The 21284-nt window shown below is 38.5% G+C and overlaps 1 protein-coding gene and 1 long non-coding RNA gene across 9 annotated transcripts in view; one reads left to right on the forward strand and one right to left on the reverse strand.

Moving 5' to 3' along the window:
* LOC125681755 (monocarboxylate transporter 2-like) overlaps positions 1-21284 on the forward strand; it is a 37701-nt gene that overhangs the window by 5944 nt on the left and 10473 nt on the right. For 2 of the 8 annotated variants that reach the window (XM_048921965.2, XM_056156180.1), the window contains exons 1-2: positions 7349-7520; positions 18101-18191. The gene's annotated coding sequence lies outside the window, so the exon portion shown is untranslated. Of the gene's footprint in view, positions 1-3046; positions 3148-6512; positions 7025-7327; positions 7521-18100; positions 18192-21284 lie in introns of those variants that run through there. The other 6 variants (XM_048921967.2, XM_048921966.2, XM_048921963.2 and 3 more) reach the window with 6 other exon arrangements.
* LOC130052113 (uncharacterized) lies at positions 1606-5965 on the reverse strand. The gene is made up of 2 exons (XR_008800477.1): positions 5723-5965; positions 1606-2691 (listed from the first exon to the last, which is right to left on the reverse strand). It is a non-coding gene; the product is annotated as an uncharacterized LOC130052113 (long non-coding RNA).

The raw sequence follows: 21284 nt of genomic DNA on the forward strand, positions 1-21284 counted from the left end.
TGACCTTTGACCATGTGACCTCAAAATCGATGGGGGTCATCTTCTTCTGAAGATGTACTGACATACCAAGTTTGATGTCTGTCAAGCAAAGGGTTCTCTAGATATTGAATGGTCAGTATATTCCTATGCCCAGTTTGACCCTTGACCATATGACCTCAAAATCAATAGGGGTCATCTACTCCTTAGGATGTACCAGTGTGCCAAGTTTGATGTCTTTCAAGCAAAGGGTTCTCAAGATATTGAGCGGACATTATATTCCTATGTCGAGAGTAGATTGACCCTTGACCTTTGGACCTGAAAAACAATAGGGATCCTCTTCTACTCATAACTAACCCACATATGAAATATCATTATCATCAAGTGAATGGTTCTCAAGATATTGAGCGGACAACACATGGTCTACAGAGCGACCGACCGACAGACCGACCGACCGACAGGTGCAAAACAATATGCCCCCTCTTTTTCAAAGGGGGGCATAAATATTAATAATCTACATTGTTAAGACGAATGATACACTGATATACAGAATTGAGAAAAATAATTTCGTTGTAAGTTTGTCTACAGTTTTCCATCATCGGGTCGGGATGAGAATAGAAATATTGTTTCAAAATTATTGAAATTAGACAAAATTAGAGAGAAAACTTCCAAAAACAACGTCATTGTAAAATAAAATGAAGGGAAGATATTAATTTAGAGTGATTAAGTGGCTTTATTAGTGCTTTTATAAATTTGTTTTTGGTATTGTATCTCGCGTTTGTGCGTCTTCAATTTGGCCACGTTTCGGTACAAGTAAGTGTTTTTATAGAGGCCACAATTGTGACCATGCATTTGAAAACTCAGACTCGCAGGTAGACAGGAGCGATTACAGCCATAAAATTACTCTAGACTGAGTCTAGTGTAGGGAAACAAGGTAAGCTACGGACATAGAATCTAACTATTTCTTAAAATCCCCTTACCATTAAAATGTGCACCTTCTAACAAATAAAATGATATTCAAAACAAATGTAAAGTACATATTTTTTCTGCAAGCGAATTTATTTTATGAAGTATCATCGGAGATTAAGTGTTTGATTATATCTATGCAATTGCTATTTCAAGATAAAAAAAAAAGATATATAGTTTGTACCAAAGAACAAAGAGTGACACAGACTTATCAATTATAATGAATCAGATAAATTTGTCATGGAAATGATCGCTTTCCAGCGAGTATAAAACGATATGTCAAACTTAACTTTCAATACTCCCAAAATGTCAAATGCGAGAGGATCTGGCCACGGTTCAGGTAGTACTTACAGCGAGGTCATATCTTTACGACAGGGCAATTCAAAACTAGGGAACATGCATCGACGGAAAGTATTACGCAACCATAAAACCGCACTACTTATAATGTAATGAGAGGAATAAAGCCAAGGACAAAAAAAATCTAACATTTCATTACAGTACCACGGTCCACCAAAACATGCATCTTTTAACGTCACACAGGAAAAGATTTGATGAGAAATATATTTGACATGGAAATGTTCGCTTTCTAGTGACAGAGAAAATTTAAAGGAGATTTGTAAGACAATTGCAACTATTATACAATAATCACAAAAGACATCAATCAGCTATAATTTAAGTTTATTACAATTACAATGAATAAAAATCGATCGTATAGCTTTTAATAAGAAAAATAAAATATCTCCGCGTTGTGTTTTAAAATAACATAAATTGTCTTTCAAGAATTAAATACAAATAATTTAATCCTTTAAAGGGACTGGTTCACGATTTTTGATAAAAATAATTTTCATTTTTAATGTTAAACATTAAAAATATAACTCATTTGTTGTTGACAGCCAAATTTTGACCTTCTGAATGCAAGCAATATTTTAGCCTTAAAACTGTGTTATGTAAACTTTTTATGTAAACAAACAAAGAAGTGAAATATTGATTTTGTAATATAATGCATCTTAATTTTGCATAGTCACAAATTTTAACTTTTAGATGACACATTTTACCCCCAAAATGCTTGAAATGTGAAAAAAATAATAAACTTAGATCGATATCTATTTTTTATGAAAATTTCGTAAACAATAGCATACTGCAATCTTTGTTTACAAAACAAATAATAAACTCTCTAAAATGAGCTTCCGTGATGATGTACAGTGTATAACCTTAATTTTCATTTGAAATCTTTCAAACACATTACACAGTAGATTCTGATCATTAAAAGTAAAAAAACAAAATTCTGGGTAAAATCGTGAATCAGTCCCTTGAAAATAAAATGAAAATAATACAAAATGTTTGAGCCAATCGAGGTTCTGAAACACAGTCTAAACTTAAGCTGGTTCCCCCCACAGCTTGTTCACTTGCAGACAGATGTTTGTAGATGTTTCTTTGTATGGAGAGCAGCCAGGGAACGAACAATAATTCACTTGCACAAGATTATATGGAGGAAGATGTCGGCCCAAAGTCTTTGATAAAGTCTATTTCCATTGGTGATAGGAAATCTCGGAAAGTCTCGTATCCTAGGACGCGCCATCATTGAATGTCCAGTTGACCTATTGAACCAGTGTTTGTCCAGCCTGTTGACCATGGACCATCTCTTAATCAGGGATGACGATGTATCAGAAGTTTATTTTGACTGTATTGACCTGGTGATGACACCCATTGCACTTCTATACTCTGCCATTTACTTCTGATCAGCTCTTGCTAGGAAACAGAAAGTCTAATAAACACATAACAATAATTGTATTGAGTGACGAAAAAAGTGGTAAACAAAATATCACTGTTCAGACATCGGCTGGTATTGGTCAGCAAGGAAAGCTATGAATAAATATTAATTAGCCTTTGGGTACAAATGTCCTTCGTGGTACGAATGTCCTCTGTAATGAATTATAAGTATTAACAAACTTCTCATTAGGAAATTTCATTAGTAGTTTGTATATCAATGATCAAATCACTACAGTACTTTAATTTATGCTACTTGGCGATTGTGTTACAGATTCAAGTTTCAGGAGAAGGGTTTTTAGATTCATTTAAAAAGAAGTACATATTTTTTTCACAGGTTAAGATACGTGTTGATTATTGACCGCTCAATACCAGCACGTGCACTACTGACAAGAAAACTACACTGTGGATCGCTCTTTGGATAGAAAGACGGTACATGTAAGTAACTTTTTGTCATGTTAACGGATTTTCAAACCTCGATGGTTAGGTATATGCTGAAACAGATCGAGACATTTTAAGCTCCTTATTGCCGAACTTCAAGGTTGCACCGCACTGCCTAGATTTACAGGATGGGGCCTCAATATGGGATCAAAGTTAAACTCAGAACTATCTAAGAGAAAATTTCTCGGAGTAGCAGGACCAAGACTAGTCATATATTAATATGCAAGCATTCTCAGGTAGTGCAGATCAAATCAATTCAGGGGTTTCAACAGTCTCGATTGAAGTCAGCATTTCGCAAGTCTATGGTCGTTATAACGATCTAGTTCGTCAATACAACCTATCATTGGGTCAAATGCTGTCTGACGTGTTTCATACCGATTGTTAGGCCGTTCTTGGCATACTGATTTTGACTACGGATAACTTCGTTTACCTGATAAGGATATAGGGCTCACGGCGGGTGTGACCGGTTGGTAAGGGATGCTTACTCCTCCTAAGCACCTGATCCCACCTCTGGTGTTTCCAGGAGTCCGTGTTTGCCCGACTATCAATTTTATATTGCTTATAGGAGTTATGAGATTGATCACTGTTCGTTATCTTCGCCTTTCATTGGGGGTAACAGTACGGATAGCATATGCAAATCGCGCTTTTAAAAACTGTTTCAGTATCTTCAAAATCCCATTACATCTTAAAGATCAAATTATATGTCAAAAATATACATGTACGTAATTTGGTGTTATCATTTCCCAATTTTTATCTCCAGTACTGTTTTGATATTGTCACTGGTATGTCCAGGGGTCCGTGTTTGCCCCTCTCTTATCTTTGTTTTCTTTATTGGAGTTATGAGATGGATTACTGTTATCGTTACTTGTTCATTTTGAGTCAACTTATCAGGTTAGGTCAATTGGTAGCTGTCTTATCTCCTATGATACATGTATCTTATACATTCTGTACCATACACCTCGCAGGGTTGAAGGATATTCATATTAAAGTACTATAAGATTATCAAGTACTGTCCTTTCAACGAATTATTGACGCTCCTACTCAGACACAACCTAATACCTTATCAGACGCAAAAACCTGATCTTACGTCTGCTCTATAAAATCTGTGTCTATTATAGACCAGACTCAGCAGACCTCATCGTGGGATCTGCTTTGTGCAGTCAAGCGTGACTGATTCTGCTAAGTCCAACCACATGTATATTCCAATTATATAGACTTCTATCGGAACAAACATTCACTTATAATCTAATTAATAGAGGGGATTCTACGATATCGCACCCATTGATTTTTTGCTGATTTCCGCCACACTCGGCAATTCTTCAGTTATATGGTGGCGCCCAGTGTTTTATTGGTGGAAGAGAGAACCCAGATATAATATACCTGGGAAGAGACCACCGGCCTTCAGAAAGTAAACTGGGAAATTTTCTCACTCACCGGCGTGAGCGGGATTCGAATCCGCTCCGACTAGAGGTGAGGGCCGTGTGATTTTGAGCGCGATGCTCTAACCACTCGGTCAATACCCTGTAATACGTTACTAGGAATCTAAGGAAGGTGCCTGTGCAGTAACATTTATCTTTATTCACGAAGTGTTCCTTCAATTTTTGTTTACCTGAGCTGAAAGCTCAAGTGAGCTATTCTGATCACCTTTTGTCTGTCCGTCAGTCTATCAGTAAACTTTTCACATTTTTATCCAGAACCACTGGACCAATTTCAATCAAACTTGGTACAAATAATCCATGGTTGAAGGGAATTCAAATTTGTTCAGATGAAGGGCCATGTTCCTCCCAAGGGGAGATAATCATGAAAATGCAAAAATAGGATGGATCACTTAGAAATATTCTGCTTATAGGAGTTATGAGATTGATCACTGTTCGTTATCTTCATCTTTCACACTATACTGAAATCAAGTATAGCCTAGTCCACCTAATTTCCTACAATACATAAAGTCAGTAGGTCATGTACAGTGGTGACCAACTGTGTTTCATACGAATAGCCGTTCCTGAAACTGTGGTTGAGTGAAGGTAATAAGCAATGCCTTTCCAGTTGATTCAACATGTGTTTACAAATTAATATGCTGTAAAAGTTTGCATGTCTCACAAGTCATCGAAAAAGCGCGGTAGTTTTCAGATAAATGCATATGCAAGGTGAAGATAACGCACAGTGATTTCTTAAAGACTGGAGCAACATTCGCCTGTCACCAATCTGAAGGTACCGGTCGCGGAAGCTCAGTGGTAGAGCGTTTGTTCGTAACCGGGAGGTCTCGAGTTCGAGCCCCCTCGTGCCATGGCCTCGTCAAACCTTAATATAGTTAGTGATTGCTCCTTCGCCAAACACTCGGTATTTAGAAGTGAGAATCACTGGTCTTTCGGATATGACCTTAAAAAAGGAGATCCCGCGTCGGGGAAAACTTTAACACTTCAAAGAACCCTAACTGGTTCTGCGCTTATCACCAAGCATATATGTAGGTCTAAATTTGTGGTACTTCACCTACAGCTGGTGACGTCTCAATATGAGTGAAAAAAAATTCAACGGGATGTAAAACAATTAACCAACCAATCTGAAGGTACAATACCTGCATCAACAGAGCGTTGGAAGATAACCGAGTCCTGAGACCAATTGATGAACACAAGTTTTCAACGCAAGCGTTAGGATCCTATCGAGGTTTTGGGTTTTTAGAAGCGTTTATTCCACGTAAGTTTTCCCACACTCTTGCTAGTTACACGGGGAATGCTCTCCCGTGTTTGTTAAATAGATTGGTGTTGTCTCCTCGTCCTAAGTAACGTCTGATTTGGATCTCGGCTTTATCCTTACTGTTAGTTAGATGACTACCTACCTTTTTAAATGGTGCAATGCCAACAGTCACGTGTTCATGATTACACAAAACGCCCAAATGGTCTGGGATTATTTCGTGAAGACCTGTTTGGATGGAGTTGTTGATAAAATTTATCACCACTCTCATAAATGCACGTTTACATTCCCTCTGGTGTACTTCATAGTCACTCCACTATTTGATATCGCGTGGGGATCCGGGTTAGAATAGGTCCTCAGTACCCCTTGCTTGTCGTAGAAGGCGACTAAATGGGGCGGTCCTTCGGATGAGACCGCAAGAACCGATGTCATAGCAGGTGTGGCACGATAAAGATCCCTCTGTGCTCAAAGGTCACAAGCGCCGAGCATAGGCCGAAATTTTGCAGCCCTTCACCGGCAGTGGTCGCGTCTCCATATGAGTAAAATATTCTCGAGAGGGATGTTAAACAATATTCAATCAATCAATCAATCTTGATATGGTGAAAGAGTCTAGATTTACACTTCGCCATGCTTTTAAGTCTCCATCAAACCAAGGTACAGAGTATCTCTGAACGTTTTGGTGTGTACATTTTCACTCCCTGACTTGTATTTACCAGTTTTGAAATCCTACCAGGGTGACTCAGTGGTGGATATGTTTCAAAAGATGTGGTCTCAATATTCTCAGATATGTGTAACATGCCACACGATATATGGACCCAGTTCGCTTTACCAAACAATTGGATTTTCATGGCTGTTATTATAGAACAATGTTTATAGGTCAAAACAATAGCTGCCCGGATGTAGATGCCTTTACAAGCGACAGGTTATTTGTGAATACTAAGTCTGGGATATTATTGTTTCTAGTTGGTTAACTTCATCTGAGCAAGTCTATGCTCTATGGATAGGATGGTCAGTGTTTGGTGAACTGACATATTTCCCTAGTTAATATCCAGGCAGTTAACGTCACCTGATGATGAGCTTTGGATTTACTAGACAGTTTTCCTATGGAATCGTCGACTGTGCGTTTATCATCTAATGTTCTAAGGGCACATCAAAAGAATGCAAAGATAGGTGTTTTCCTTTCCAGGTATTGGTCTTTAACAGCCTGTTACAAGCTGGGGTGAAGCATGATAAACTTTTCCTGAGCTGGTGTAAATACACCTCCCCATTCCCTAATGATCTATCGTTTCTTATATGTACATTAAAATGTCCTTAGGAAATATTCCACTGTTCCCAATAACGTTTTACACGGATCGTTCCCTGGCTTAACTCCCCTATGCCATGACTCAGTTTCATAGATGTCTGGTTTGGTGTAATCTAACGCAGTGTGAAATCCTGATTGGCTGGTTTGAATGCCACGGAAGTTCAATGTAAGTAAGCGTAGGTTGGTGGTATTCTTTTGAATATTTGGGTCAATGCAATTGTGTGATGTGCATGCGAGATGAATTAACAGTGAACGCGAGTTGCAACAGATGAAATGTGCCTTTATGTTGAGTTTAACTTATGTTGAGGGCTACCTTTGTACCTTGGGCTAAAGCATGATGATGTAATAGATTCCAATAAGGTGTTAGCATCGATTAACAGTGAGTATATAATAGAAGTGAAAAGTACAAAGCTGTTATACGTAAAACTGTCAACGTTAATGCTATCTTATCTGCAGCGATGCCAAGTCACACTCGAACGGTTTAAGTACATGTGGTTGAATGAAAATTCCTCGCAGGGATTATGAAAGCACACACTGCATTTGATACAACACACTTGTTGTTGTGATCAAGTTTCTGGTATGTCTCATACATTGCAAGAGCAGATCCAGGGATTTCCTGTACCAGGGTATGACTGGGTATCTCTTGATAACAAGACTAAGTTGTATGTATATTGTTTAATGTCGCTCTTGAGATTTTGTCACTAACATGGAGACGTTAGAATTACCGGTGAAGGACTGCACAATTTCGACCTATGTTTGGCGCTTTAGACTAAGAGTGTAAGTAAACACTGACCGTGTTTTACTGAACGGTAGGTCCATGCTTTCCGCATGTGAGAAGTATTTTAGATGTGAATAAAGAAATGACAGGACCACGTTTGTTATATGACTAGTGGTGTACGGATACCAAGAACAAGGGACCCTGGGCGGTAACAAGCACTATAGGACACCTATTCTATGAGCACTATCGAGTTATGAACATAAATGCACTGGTTTAAACTTATGATTTTGAGTGACATTTTTTGAAGTAGTAAAATATTATTCAGTTTGGTGTTTTACATAATATCTCTTTTGACCTTGTATCTACTATGTAGATACGACACCTTTGGATAATAGCGTTGGTTTAATAATGTTGGTTTGTCGTGCTTCTTACAAATGTATATCATCATTTCCACCAGCTGCATCTTCTTTTTTTATCTATTCTAAGATTTATACGTACTTTCTTAACTTTCGCTTCTCTCTGAAGGATCGAACTTTTGTCTCACACCATGAGGGGTTAGCGATCAGGAAGTCAGAGGAGACATTCGGATTTTTTTTTTACGTGTATGGCTTAAGAGCATTTCTACCACAAAAACCACAGACACTTGTTTCTGTAAATGACTTATGACCTCTGTATACTAATAACAACACAAGGTACCTAGCTTCAAATGACACAGAATGGCACCCCCTGAGAATGTCGGCTTTTTGAGCTTCCAGGGAATATGCGATGCAAATGTATTTACTACCGTTTTATTGTACAATCATTTAACTAAAAAACCATGTATGACATGACTGCATTCATTGCCTCTTATTGCCGAAAACTGCAACAAAACATGTGTCAACAGCTCGATTTTCCGTTTTATACCACGAAGTGCTTTGTACTGATACCGCACAGAATGAAAATTGTATATTCGTTGTGTTGAAAAATAAAGTCTCATTGTTTTATTATCACAATAAATTGATACGATGTTTATTACCAAAAAATCTTGAAAATATTGCTTTGTTAACAAAATAAAAATTTTGAATTGAAGACGCTGTGCGCTATTTTTAGTTACTAAAAAAAACCCAAATCTGTTCGTACGTTTCGGGATTTTACATGTCGTCAGAAGATAGAAGCTAAGACTTCCCGATGGGATATTTAAAAATATTTTCGTGTCGGAATCATTTCTGATGAAGATAATAATGAAATTATGACTTACTGTAAAACTAAAATGAAAAATATTTCTGCCAATTGAATGTTTCAAGCAGATCTATGGAAAGTCAGTGAAAATACAGATCAAAGATTATTTGGAAGTATGCAAAATAGAGCAAGGATGTGTTAATGGTATGTGTTGATGTGACAAGTACCTGTTGTTACATTGAAGTCTTATGAAACCCACCATAAGTACCAAGAACGCTGCAGGCACATACCAATGTTTTCCGGAGGGGACTGGCCCACCCTTTTTATTGACAAAGAACATTACCTGGCTGTTATTTTCATGTATGCAAATGAAGATATATTGCGAGACCGGCCCCTCCACTATTTTTGATAGTACTACGCAGTAGTGAATGAGAAGATATTAATGCATGTAAGCTTGAAAGTTATAAATTGAAGCTCTGAAGCAAAGGATGACCCCCTCCCAGCCTGAGGGGAAAACATTGAGACCGCAATGACGAACACTATAAATCCTGCCCCCTCCTCCCACTAATTAAGGTTCTGAAGATCTTTATCATGACTGTTATATTTTTATACCTCCCGCAACAAGTTGTGGCGGGGGGGGGGGGGGGGGTATACTGGAATCGGGTTGTCCGTCTGTCCGTCCGTCCGTCTGTAGACGCAATGGTTTCCAGGCTCTAAAGCATTATCCTTTCCACCTACCGTCACCATATCATATATATGGACTACCCATGGGATGAAGATGTTCCCTATCGATTTTGGGGTCAAAGGTCAAGCGCACTGGACATCGAAGTAGCAATATGGTTTCCGGGCTCTAAAGCGTTATCCTTTCCACCTACAGTCACCATATCATACATATGGACTACCCATGGGATGAAGATGTTCCCTATTGATTTTGGGGTCAAAAGGTCAAAGGTCAAGCGCACTGGACATTGAACTAGCAATATGGTTTCCGGGCTCTAAAGCGTTATCCTTTCCACCTACAGTCACCATATCATACATATGGACTACCCATGGGATGAAGATGTTCCCTATCGATTTTGGGGTCAAAAGGTCAAAGGTCAAGCGCACTGGACATTGAACTAGCAATATGGTTTCCGGGCTCTAAAGTGTTATCCTTTCCACCTACAGTCACCATATCATACATATGGACTACCCATGGGATGAAGATGTTCCCTATCGATTTTGGGGTCAAAAGGTCAAAGGTCACGCACACTGGACATCGAAGTAGCAATATGGTTTCCATTTAAATTCTTTAATGGCTTTTTTCATCGCATGGAGATGCTGTGTTCCTAGATACCTTTTGGATCATAATACTGAAGTTTTACCTATTACCAACACCCTTTGGGAGATTGGGGTAAGCGGGGGGTATTCTTAGTGAGCATTGCTCACAGTACCTCTTGTTATTATTGCCTGTGAGGAAATTTAAACAAGCCATGTGCAACTTCCAACTTCTCCGGCGCCCCCTCCCCCGTATCCCTAATTTTACGGATCTGTTTCGATATAGAAAAATTCACAGGCATCTGAAGTATGGACACCACTACCACCCCACTCCCCCTTTCTGATTTTTGTTGGGCGGCGATTATTTTTCCGAAATGTGTGGATTCCCCGTCTATTCCATCCTAATTTCGATTGATATAACCGTGAACATGCTTTTGGTAAGCCTTATACTTGCCTTATACTGTTTATAATAAGTATATTTTATTATACCTGTCGACCAGTAGAGAGTCACTCTCTAAAGCTTGTGAAAAGCGTGATGAAACGACTACATCAATCGAAATTGGGATGAGACAGACAAGGAATCCACATATTTTGGAAAAATTATCACCGCAAAAAAAATTATAAGGGGTGTGTGTGTGTTGTTATTTATATATCAGGTGTCTGTGGAAAAAATATGGGGGGGGGGATGGAGCCTCCTTTATTTTTTGTAGCATTTCCCCCCTAATGTTAGTAACTAAATAATATAAAATAAGATCAATTGTGGTCAATGGTCACCATTAAAACCATCCTTTTGCCTGTTATTTTTAATTCATCCCCTACTCTTCATCTTTCAATAAATAACTCTAAAGAATTCCAAAATTCCAAACGTAATTTTAGAAGAGCGTACTAGCCAGTCAAAATCGCGCACTTATTCTGCGCGGTATCAGTACATAGCATATCGTGGTATAAAACGGAAAATGGAGCTGTAGACCCATGTTTTGTTGCAGTTTTCGGCGATAAGAGGCAATGAATGCAGTCATGTCATACATGGTTTTTTAGTTGAATGATTGTACAATAGAACGGTATTAAATACACTTGCATCGCATATTCCATGGAAGCTCAAAAAGCCGACATTCTCAGGGGGTGCTATTCGGTGTCATTTGAAGCTAGGTACCTTGTGTTATTATTAGTATACAGAGGTCATAAGTCATTTACAGAAACAAGTGTCTGTGACAAAAACTCTTGATGACAGTTCCTCCCAGGATTCACTTCATGATCTAGAAAACCATAGAAAGAGTGGTTAGGAACCAGCTTCAATGTAGAGGTCTACAGTCTTGCATCAGTGCTTTGCCAACAGAAATAGAAAGAATCCTGACACAAGAAAAATCTAGAGATGATTTATGCAATAAAGATCTGCTTGATATAGTGCCTAAAACCAGTTTGACGTAATCATTAAAAAATAAGGTAAAGGGTTGCCAGTAGATAATTTGGATAATGAGACACACACCAAACAAGGCCAAAGGAGAACTTTTAGATGATCGATTTTACTAAATACTTGAATCGTATCCCATTGAGGACGTTTCTGTCAAAATCACCAAGATCCTTTCAGAATATGCACCAAAACAGTGAAATAGATGATAATGTATTCGAAACATTACTTCCAACTAATTCTCGACCTGTGCAATTTGATTTGCTCTCTAAAATACATTTTAAAGTAGGTATGCCAGACCGTCTCATAGTAAGTGTCATTGGGCATTCTCAGAAGCAATCGATTTACATATCCGTCCACACGTAAAACAGTTACCCTGAAAATGTGAATATAACGAACAGTGATCAACCTCAACTCCTACAAGGTATACAAAATTACGAGTTGGACAAACACGGACCCCTGGACACACCAGTAGTGGGACCAGGTGACTAAGAGGAATAAGCATACCTTGTCAACCTTATCTAAAGATTACCACGGACTACTTGAACATAACTTCATCCCCTAATCTCCCAGTTAATACCTTCCTCCTGACCATGTATGCCACATCATTGTACACAAATATTCCACATGATGAGGGTATCGAAGTTTACAGGGAAGTATGCTGTATTAGAGTCGTCCATAGCCCTTCCGCTGAGTAACTTACTCGGTCAGGTCTTGGAACATGTTCTTCAATTCAATAATTTCATGTTCAATGGTGATCACTGTCTTCGAATTAGTGGCACTGCTATGGGAACCAAAACGACACCCCCATACCAACATATTCATGGGAAAACTGAAACGCAGTCTGCTTATACACTCACCGGTCCTTATGTTGGCTGCGTTTCTTAAAATACATTGAATTGAATCTTGATATTTACAATTGGGTAAAGGGTCATATGCTCCTTTTAAATGTCTATTTAGCTTCAATTAAGTATCACCTCCGCGGTGTTCTAGAGGTAGAGCGTTCGCCCCGCATGCGGAAGGTATGGGTTTGAATCCCAGCCGCGACAGACCTTAGTTGTTAAAACAGGTAGTGACAGTTCCATCGCCAGACGCTCGGCATGAGGTGTGAATGGCACGGATCCTCGGGGATGGCCCGTGTCACAGAAGGTATGGCACGCTAAAGAACCCTCACTGCTCAATGGTCGTCTTGGTGACGTCTCCATGTGAGTGAAAAATTCTCGAGAGGGACGTTAAACAAGATACAACCAATCAATTAAGCATCAATAGCATTTAAAAATGTTTTACACATAAACACTAAATGCCAAGTTTGGGCATGCCTTGGAGTCAGAACCTCTACCCAGGGAATCATGGAATGTACAGTGTTGGTAGAGAATGTCCTGCTCTACATCACTATGCATTTAATTTTTCTTACAGAAGAATTGATCATTTTTTCGGCGTTTAGCCCTGGATGTAAGAGTCCTGAAATTTACAAGTTATGTCCACCTTAACTCACTTTGAAAAGAATTGGTATGGTTGTTATGTTCAATTGTTAACGCATGACTGACGACGCGCAACGACGGGTCCAGACCAATAACAATAAGTCACCTAGCAAATTCCGAACATTTAATTAAAATAGATGTAAATAAACTTGTACTTGGTTCACATCATTCAAAATATCCTGCTCACTGGAAAATTTAGTATCTGCCAATAACAGTGTTATTTATGTTCCCTGAATTTTCTTGGTCAGGAATTGATCATAATTAATCACAAATATTCCTTGAGACAGGAACTTTTGGACCAAGGGTATTTATGAAAGGTCAAGGTCACTCAGAACATATACCTTTTAAAAGGAAGAGGTTTATGATTTCAACAGTTATTGAACAGGTATTGATAATTTATCGCACAAATAAGTATTAGGTAAAAGGCTTTCCGAGAAAAGTCACTCAAGGTCATTTTGGAAAGGTCAAGGTAACTCAGAACGTACTTTATGTTTAAAATGTTCCAGATAACTAGGCCTACAGTTTTTGAAAAGGTATTGATCATATATCGCATTCATAAGTAAGAGGCAAATTATTTTCAGAGGTCACTTAAGGTAATTTTGTCAAGATCACTCACAGCATATACTTTTTATATGAAAAAACCCATTCATTTCAACGAAATATTTCAAATTATTTATTTTTGGACCAAGACCTCTTAAGGTCATTTTGGAAGGGTCAAGGTCACTCAAAACATACCTTATGTAAGGAAAAAAAATCTTTATCTCAACAGATTTTAACAGGTATTGATCATATATCACATAAATAACTAACAGGCTTTCAGACAAAGGTCATCCAAGGTCATTTTGTTTCGGTCAACGTCATTCAACACATACATGTACATAATGCATGAAGAAGAAAACGCATTTAGTTCAACAATATTCCCACATTTATTAAGCATTGTGCGAGTCATTCCTTATATGAAGTAGTTCATTGGTTAGATGCAGTTCGGGGAGCACCCATCACTTTTACTGATATCTTTGTTTTTAGTGCGCAGATCCAATAGTTTACTGATTTCGTTTTGTTCTACATAAAGGTGCGTTTGCATTTTCGTACGGCACCACCCCTGTGGCTCATTCTGTCTACGATTATAAATTGCTCATAAACTCCACTATTATACAAGGACGTGGCATAGGATTTCCCACAATAAGCAGTAGAAATTACTGGATAGACATGTTTCTGTTCATATTGTATTAACGAGGGTAAATAATTTACAAACACCGACAACAAAGCGTGAGAAACGAGGAGTTCAACCAATACATGTATGAACACTTCCCCGCGAGTTACGTCCCTTTGCTGGTTCTGGCAAAGGTCAATCGATGAAAATTCTTTACCAATCAGGGGCGGATCCAGGAATTCTGGTTGGGGGGGGGGATTGGGGGTCGTGGATTTTTTTTCCAGAGGCAGGGAGTCTGGGGCGAAGCCTCCGGAAGCTCCTGAATTTTAGGGATTTTAAGAGTAAATTTTGACCATATAATTAGCCTTCACCCCCTCTTACAAACAGAAACACACCTTTATCAACACTACTCAAATGAGACAAAATTTATCATCAGTAAATTTCTTTCTAGTCAAACTTATTTGCTCGTCATTGAGATGTGATTTGAGTCCATCTATTTGTATTTCTTGGAATTGAAACCCCCTACACACACATCATAGGCGGATCCAGGAATTTGTGAAAGGGGGGGGGGGTCTAGCACTTGATCGATCTTTTAGCTACTTTTCACAATCTCCAACCCCATCCATTTACACATTTTTTGCTTGTGTACATAACATTTTAGGGAGATCTAGAGACAGTTTATACATGTGTACATAACATTTTAGGGAGATCTGGAGACTGTTATTTCGTTTTGACTACTTGTTTCGTACGTTCTAGTCATTGTTATCCCTATACTCAGATCTGATTTTAAATCTAAAAAAAAAAAGGTTACTCCCAATAGGCCAGAAGCTCTGCGGTAAATGGGTCCCGACCCCTCTGGATCCGCCCTTGCCCCTTTTCATCACATGTTACGCCTCTTGCCTCAACAGATGTTTCTCGTTTTTGAAAGAAGCAGATTTTTAAAAAAAAATTATAATAGCCAATAAAAAAATTAATGCATGATTTTGAGTAGCTGCAGAACTGTTGCTCTCTGAAAAAATATTGTGCCGAAAAACAATATTTTTTCAGAGAGCTACAGTTCTGCAGCTAGATTTTGGGGAGGGTGGGAGGGGCTGCAAAAAATTAAACCAAGGTATATATAAACAATTCTTAAGAAAAGCATACTAGTATTTCTATTGAAAAAAATATAATCAACTCGGAATCTCTATACAGTTATTCATTTATGTGTGTACAATGTTAGAGCAAGATATAATGCTTATTTCTCCTACTTATGTTAAATACGGGACTTTATGTATTTTGATTTTCACATTTTAGAATCAATTATTATAGATATGATTTGATTTTCCCTCTTTTTATAGTACGCACTGATTTGTAACCTAAACTTTGAAAATTTTAGCCCCCCCCCCCCCTAAATCAGCCAGTGCCAATTGTATGAGGTTACTGCTGTGTTTTATAGCTAACTGTCAAGCTTTCATAGAAGTTAATGGGCTGTCCCACCCTGGGACATTATTGTGATTGACGTTAATGGGTTGCCCCACCCTGGCACATTATTGTGATTGACGTTAATGGGTTGCCCCACCCTGGCACATTATTGTGATTGACGTTAATGGGTTGCCCCACCCTGGCACATTATTGTGATTGACGTTAATGGGTTGCCCCACCCTGGGACATTATTGTGATTGACGTTAATGGGTTGTCCCACCCTGGGGCATTATTGTAGTTGACGTTAATGGGTTGCCCCACCCTGGCACATTATTGTAGTTGACGTTAATGGGTTGTCCCACCCTGGGGCATTATTGTAGTTGACGTTAATGGGTTGCCCCACCCTGGGACATTATTGTGATTGACGTTAATGGGTTGCCCCTCCCTGGGACATTATTGTGATTGACGTTAATGGGTTGTCCCACCCTGGGGCATTATTGTAGTTGACTGCAATTGATGAAAAATACAGATAAGAAAACTACATAGGCCAATGCAGGGAAATACAATTTTTCCCCCACAAAATTAAGTAAATCTTGAATAAAGAAATAGCATGCATATTTTAGGTAATTGCTTGATAATCTGTTTGGGCATGGTGGTAGTGCCAGGGTAAGATAACATGCATTTCGCTGATTTCTGCGTGTCTGGGCGGTACACGTACTAATGTAGATTGATTATGTATGGACATATTAGAATACAGATTTTGTACAACTTGGGTAGTTATTTTCATCATCGACGAACTAATACTTGTTTACTTTATATTTGACTTGGGGTACATTAAATGTGTACTTAAAGTTCTATACCTCTACTTCGAATTATATAACAGTCTGTGGTCTGACCTCGTATCGGGCCTGTCATAATACATGGATATAGCATGTAAAATTCTCTGTAGATATAATTGTTTCTGAAACTTTTAATAAAAAGTTTATCATTCTAGGTCACAGCTGAGACACGTGCAGATTGCTCTAAGACACGTGCAGATTGAGATCGATCTGTGACACGTGCAGTTTGCTTTGCTCTTCAAATTGTGTAACAAACAGAAACATTGAAGTTTAAAGTAGCAAATATGCGGATGAAAACCTGTAATATAAACAGAAACATACATAACTCTGGGTATATATGATATCCAATTAACAATAATACTTTGGATATTTCCCGTCTTTAACAGTGTCACCCCTGTAGCCTGAGGAAATTAGATACCCATTACACTATCAAAATGAAGAGATTTAAGTCAAACAGAACCTGTACCCCGTATGTACGTGTAACAAACACCTTGACAGTGTCTGGCTGAGTTACAGTTTTACAGGGGAAAAAAATCCCCACTGACACACTCATCTTGTAATCGCTTGTTGTAATTTTGACATTAGGATTTCCTTGATTTATATAATAGAAACAATGGCCGAAATAATAATTGATTGCGGAGAAATTTGAGATTTGTTAAAAATATTTTGCGTCCTAGTTGACAATGAATGCCCCTTTAACAAAATGAAAAAAATCCGTCCTACCGACCCTACTTAGGGGGGGGGGGTGTAACCAAAGAGCCATTTTTGTTAGGGGTTGGGTGGGTTAATTATGTTACTATGATACAACGCAGCACATGTGTATTCGTTTGTTTGCTGTGTCTTTTTATACTACCTATCGTCATTCTCACTAACTCCCAGTCATGGCACAGTTACTACATATCTTATGCGATTAGAGGCACACTGCAGTATGTATTTACTTTTCTCACCGAACTAACGATCGAGCACCTGCCTGCCTGTAAAAAACACCATGCAAATGATAAGGATGGGAGTTGATTTGTCAAGTGTATGAGGTGTCCTAGTATATGTTGATATACATCAATCAACATCAATTCATGTTCGTGAATAAGAATTAATGTACAAACATACAGACATATGCTTTTGAATATGTGTACTAGACTTAACGTTTTAAATTTCCTTGTTACTCGTCGAACATGACTATTGGCACATAAATTTACATACATTCAATAAACAATTAGTTTTAATTAAAAAGAGAATGAGAGAGAAAATTACACTAGTATTTAAATATAGACTTTTCGCAAATTTTGACTTAATTTTTCCTTGTAATGATAAATGAAGGCATCAGCGGTATGTAAAATGGACCGATAATTCAAATCACATGACGATAAAATCAAGCTTATTTGTTGTACATGTATATCTGCTAAATTTTCATTAAGAACGTATCGTCAAACTTCTATCCATCTCTTCCACGTCAAATGATTTTGCTTATATAAAAAAAAATGCGGGAGGAGGGGGGGGGAGATTAAAACGAAATAACTATCTAATGAAGCGCATAATTTTTTCAGTCATAGACGAACCACATCGCTTGAACACCGAGCGAAAACGTAGAAGCAGACCCCATTTATCTAGGACAAGGCCTCTACAGTCGTTATCATGGTGAGCACTCAAAGTGTCATTTGTATGGAGAAAAATATTGGCAGTAGGACTGGTAATCTTCTGCTTGATGACACGAGACGTGACACTATTAATATAGATGTCCACTACTTATCATCCGTCCAATCGTTGACCCAGAAATACAGATTAACAACCAGAAATCGGTCCTTTCTTTAATCTTTCATGATTTATACAGGGGAACAGGAGAAATTCAATCATGCGAGTACTACGAATTATTTCTAATATTTTTATATGATAGAATGATTCCGTGTTTTTCCGATTGGCTGGGATCCAACAACCAAAGGAGAACGTTATGTTTACCTGCACGTGACCACAAGTCGAATATTACATAATTATTGACATTGTCTCGATCAATATACATGTAATACTTTAGCTATACCCTTGAAGTACCAGAGCGCGGTGAATATTGTAATCTTACGGTATTTAACTCATCGTATTGACCTTAAAAATGTCAATAATCAAATGTTGCAGTCACCTCAAGACAAGCTCAGGTGAATTGTCTGCGTCTCGCGGCTGATTCTGTGCGTGAGAGCTTGTTCTGCGTATGGTCAGTTTTTGGATCGCAGCAGGCTGCTGGCAGGCAGGTAGATGGTGCAGGAGTTCCGTCGGTCTCGTTTGGGGTCGGCATTTCGCGGGTTCTGTGGTCGTTGTGGCGGTCTGGTTTACCGATGCAGCCTGTCGTTGGGTCGGGTGCTGTCTGGCGTGTTTCGTGCCAATTGTTGGGCCGTTCTTGGCACACTGGCTTTGACTGCGGATGGCTCCGTTTGCCTGGTCGGCGGGGGATGCTTGCTCCTCCTGGACGCCTGGTCCCACCTCTGGTGTGTCCAGGGGTCCGTGTTTGCCGAAGTCTTCATTTTGTATTGTTTGTGGGAGTTATGAGATTGATCACTTGTTCGTTATCTTCACCTTTCATGTTTTAGAATGTTGGATTGGCAAAGAATAATTCGATCGGTAAGAAAATATAGTGGAACTAGGACAATAATCTAGTAGACATGTAGGAATGACACTGTAATTTAACACCGTAACACGTGTGTAAAATCACTATTTGATAAATCATACTAATAATTACTCAATTTAAACAAAGTCTTCAACTACTTTTGATAATAAACTGATTTATCTCACCCTACAATATGAAAGGTGAAGATAAAACGAATAGTGATCAATCTCATAAATCCCATAAGCGATACAAAATAGATAGTTGGGCAAACACGGATCCCTGGACACACCTGAGGTGTCTAGGAGGAGTAAGCATCCCCTATCGACCGGTCACACCCACCGTGAGCCTTATATCCCGATCAGGTAAACGGAGTTATCCGTAGTCAAAATCAGTGTGCCAAGAACGTCCTTACAATCTGTATGAAAGACGTCAGACAACATTTGACCCAATGCGAGGTTGTATTGACGAACTAGATCGTTATAACGACCATGGAATGTGCGAAATGCTGACTTTAAACGAGACTGTTCAAACCCCTGTACCATAAACTCCATATGCAGTAGCTGCAGCTCTCTGAAAAAATATAGTGACGAAACAGAGAGCTACAGATCCACCCCGTATAAAACCCTTCGATTTACGGCACACCAAAAGCTGCGCACGGTTGAGGCCTGATATCGTTGTATTCTTGTGTTGCTGTCTCATAAATTTAATATCAATAACGTGCGTCGTGCTTTAACAACTGAAGATTTTTAACTTCTTCTTAATAACTACAAGTCCGATTCTTTTCAAATTTGATATGAAGCATCATTGGGACAGGGGGAACATAAATTGTAAATTTCAGGACTCCAACACCCCTGGGGCCCTAGGGGCGAGACCAAAATTGACCAATTTTCAAAAATCTTCTTCTGAAGAATCACATATATGCAAGAAAAACTAAATGAATAGTGATGTAGAGCAGGAAGACCTCTACCAAAATTGTAAATTTCATGATCCCCGGGGTAGGGGTTCTGACCCCAGGGCGGGGCCAAACTTTTTATATTGTGTTTATGTGTAAAACAGTTAAATAACATCTTCTTTAGTGCTATTGATACTAAATTGAAAGTAAATAAATATTTAGAAAGAACAGGTAGTTCTTTACCAAAATTTTAAATTTGATAATCCCAGGGGTAGGGGTTTTGGTATCAGGGTGGGGCCAAAATGGTCAGTTATTAAATGTGTGAACAATAGACATTTTTAACTTCTTGATAACTATCATTACAATTCTTTTCGAATTTGGTATAAACATATTTGGAACAAAGGGAACATAAATTGTAAATTTCAGGATTCCTGGGGCCTTAGGGGCGGGGGAAAAAACTGTCCAAAAATGACAAATTTTCAAAAATCTTCAACTTAAGAACCACACACATGTAAGAAAAACTAAATGCAAATAATTATAGTGATGTACAGCAGGGATGCCTCTACCAAAATTGTAAATTTCATGATCCCCGGGGTAGGGTTTCTGACCCCAGGGTGGGGCCAGACTTTTTATATAGTGTTTATGTGTAAAACACTTAAATAACATTTTCTTTAGCGCTTTTGATACTAAATTGAAACTAATTGATATAGAGCAGGTAGTCTTTTACCAAAATGGTAAATTTGATTTTCACCAGAGTAAGGGTTTTGACCCCAGGGTGGGGCCAAACTTTTGTATATATAGTATTTATGTGTAAGTTTGCTGATACTGTATGAAATCTAAATGCATTAACTCTCCAAACTCGTTTTTCATCTTTCCAATCACACACCAGCACTCACTTATGGGTAAACTCAAATCAAGTTGCAAAAGTCTATCCGACTGATAGGAATTAAATTCTGTTTGAAGGTTGTTCATCATTACTGCAGGAACAGTGTTCTCTTGCCTTAAGAAATGTTCAAATTTATCAGCATAATACTCTACAGAACAAAATGACTGTTCACTTCTCTTCTCAATGTCAGCTACTTCCGCATGCTTCAGGGTAACACCTGACAGGGGGGGGGGGGGGTTAACTTCTGTCTCATGTAATCCAATGCGGTCATGTAATATTCGCGAACATGTTCATAAAATTCATCTTTACCAACTTGTTTCAGTTTTTCAAGAAAAGGTTTCACCTCATACCCCACTACAA

The sequence above is a fragment of the Ostrea edulis genome, chromosome 2, assembly GCF_947568905.1.
Source record: "Ostrea edulis chromosome 2, xbOstEdul1.1, whole genome shotgun sequence".
NCBI lineage: Eukaryota > Metazoa > Mollusca > Bivalvia > Ostreida > Ostreidae > Ostrea > Ostrea edulis.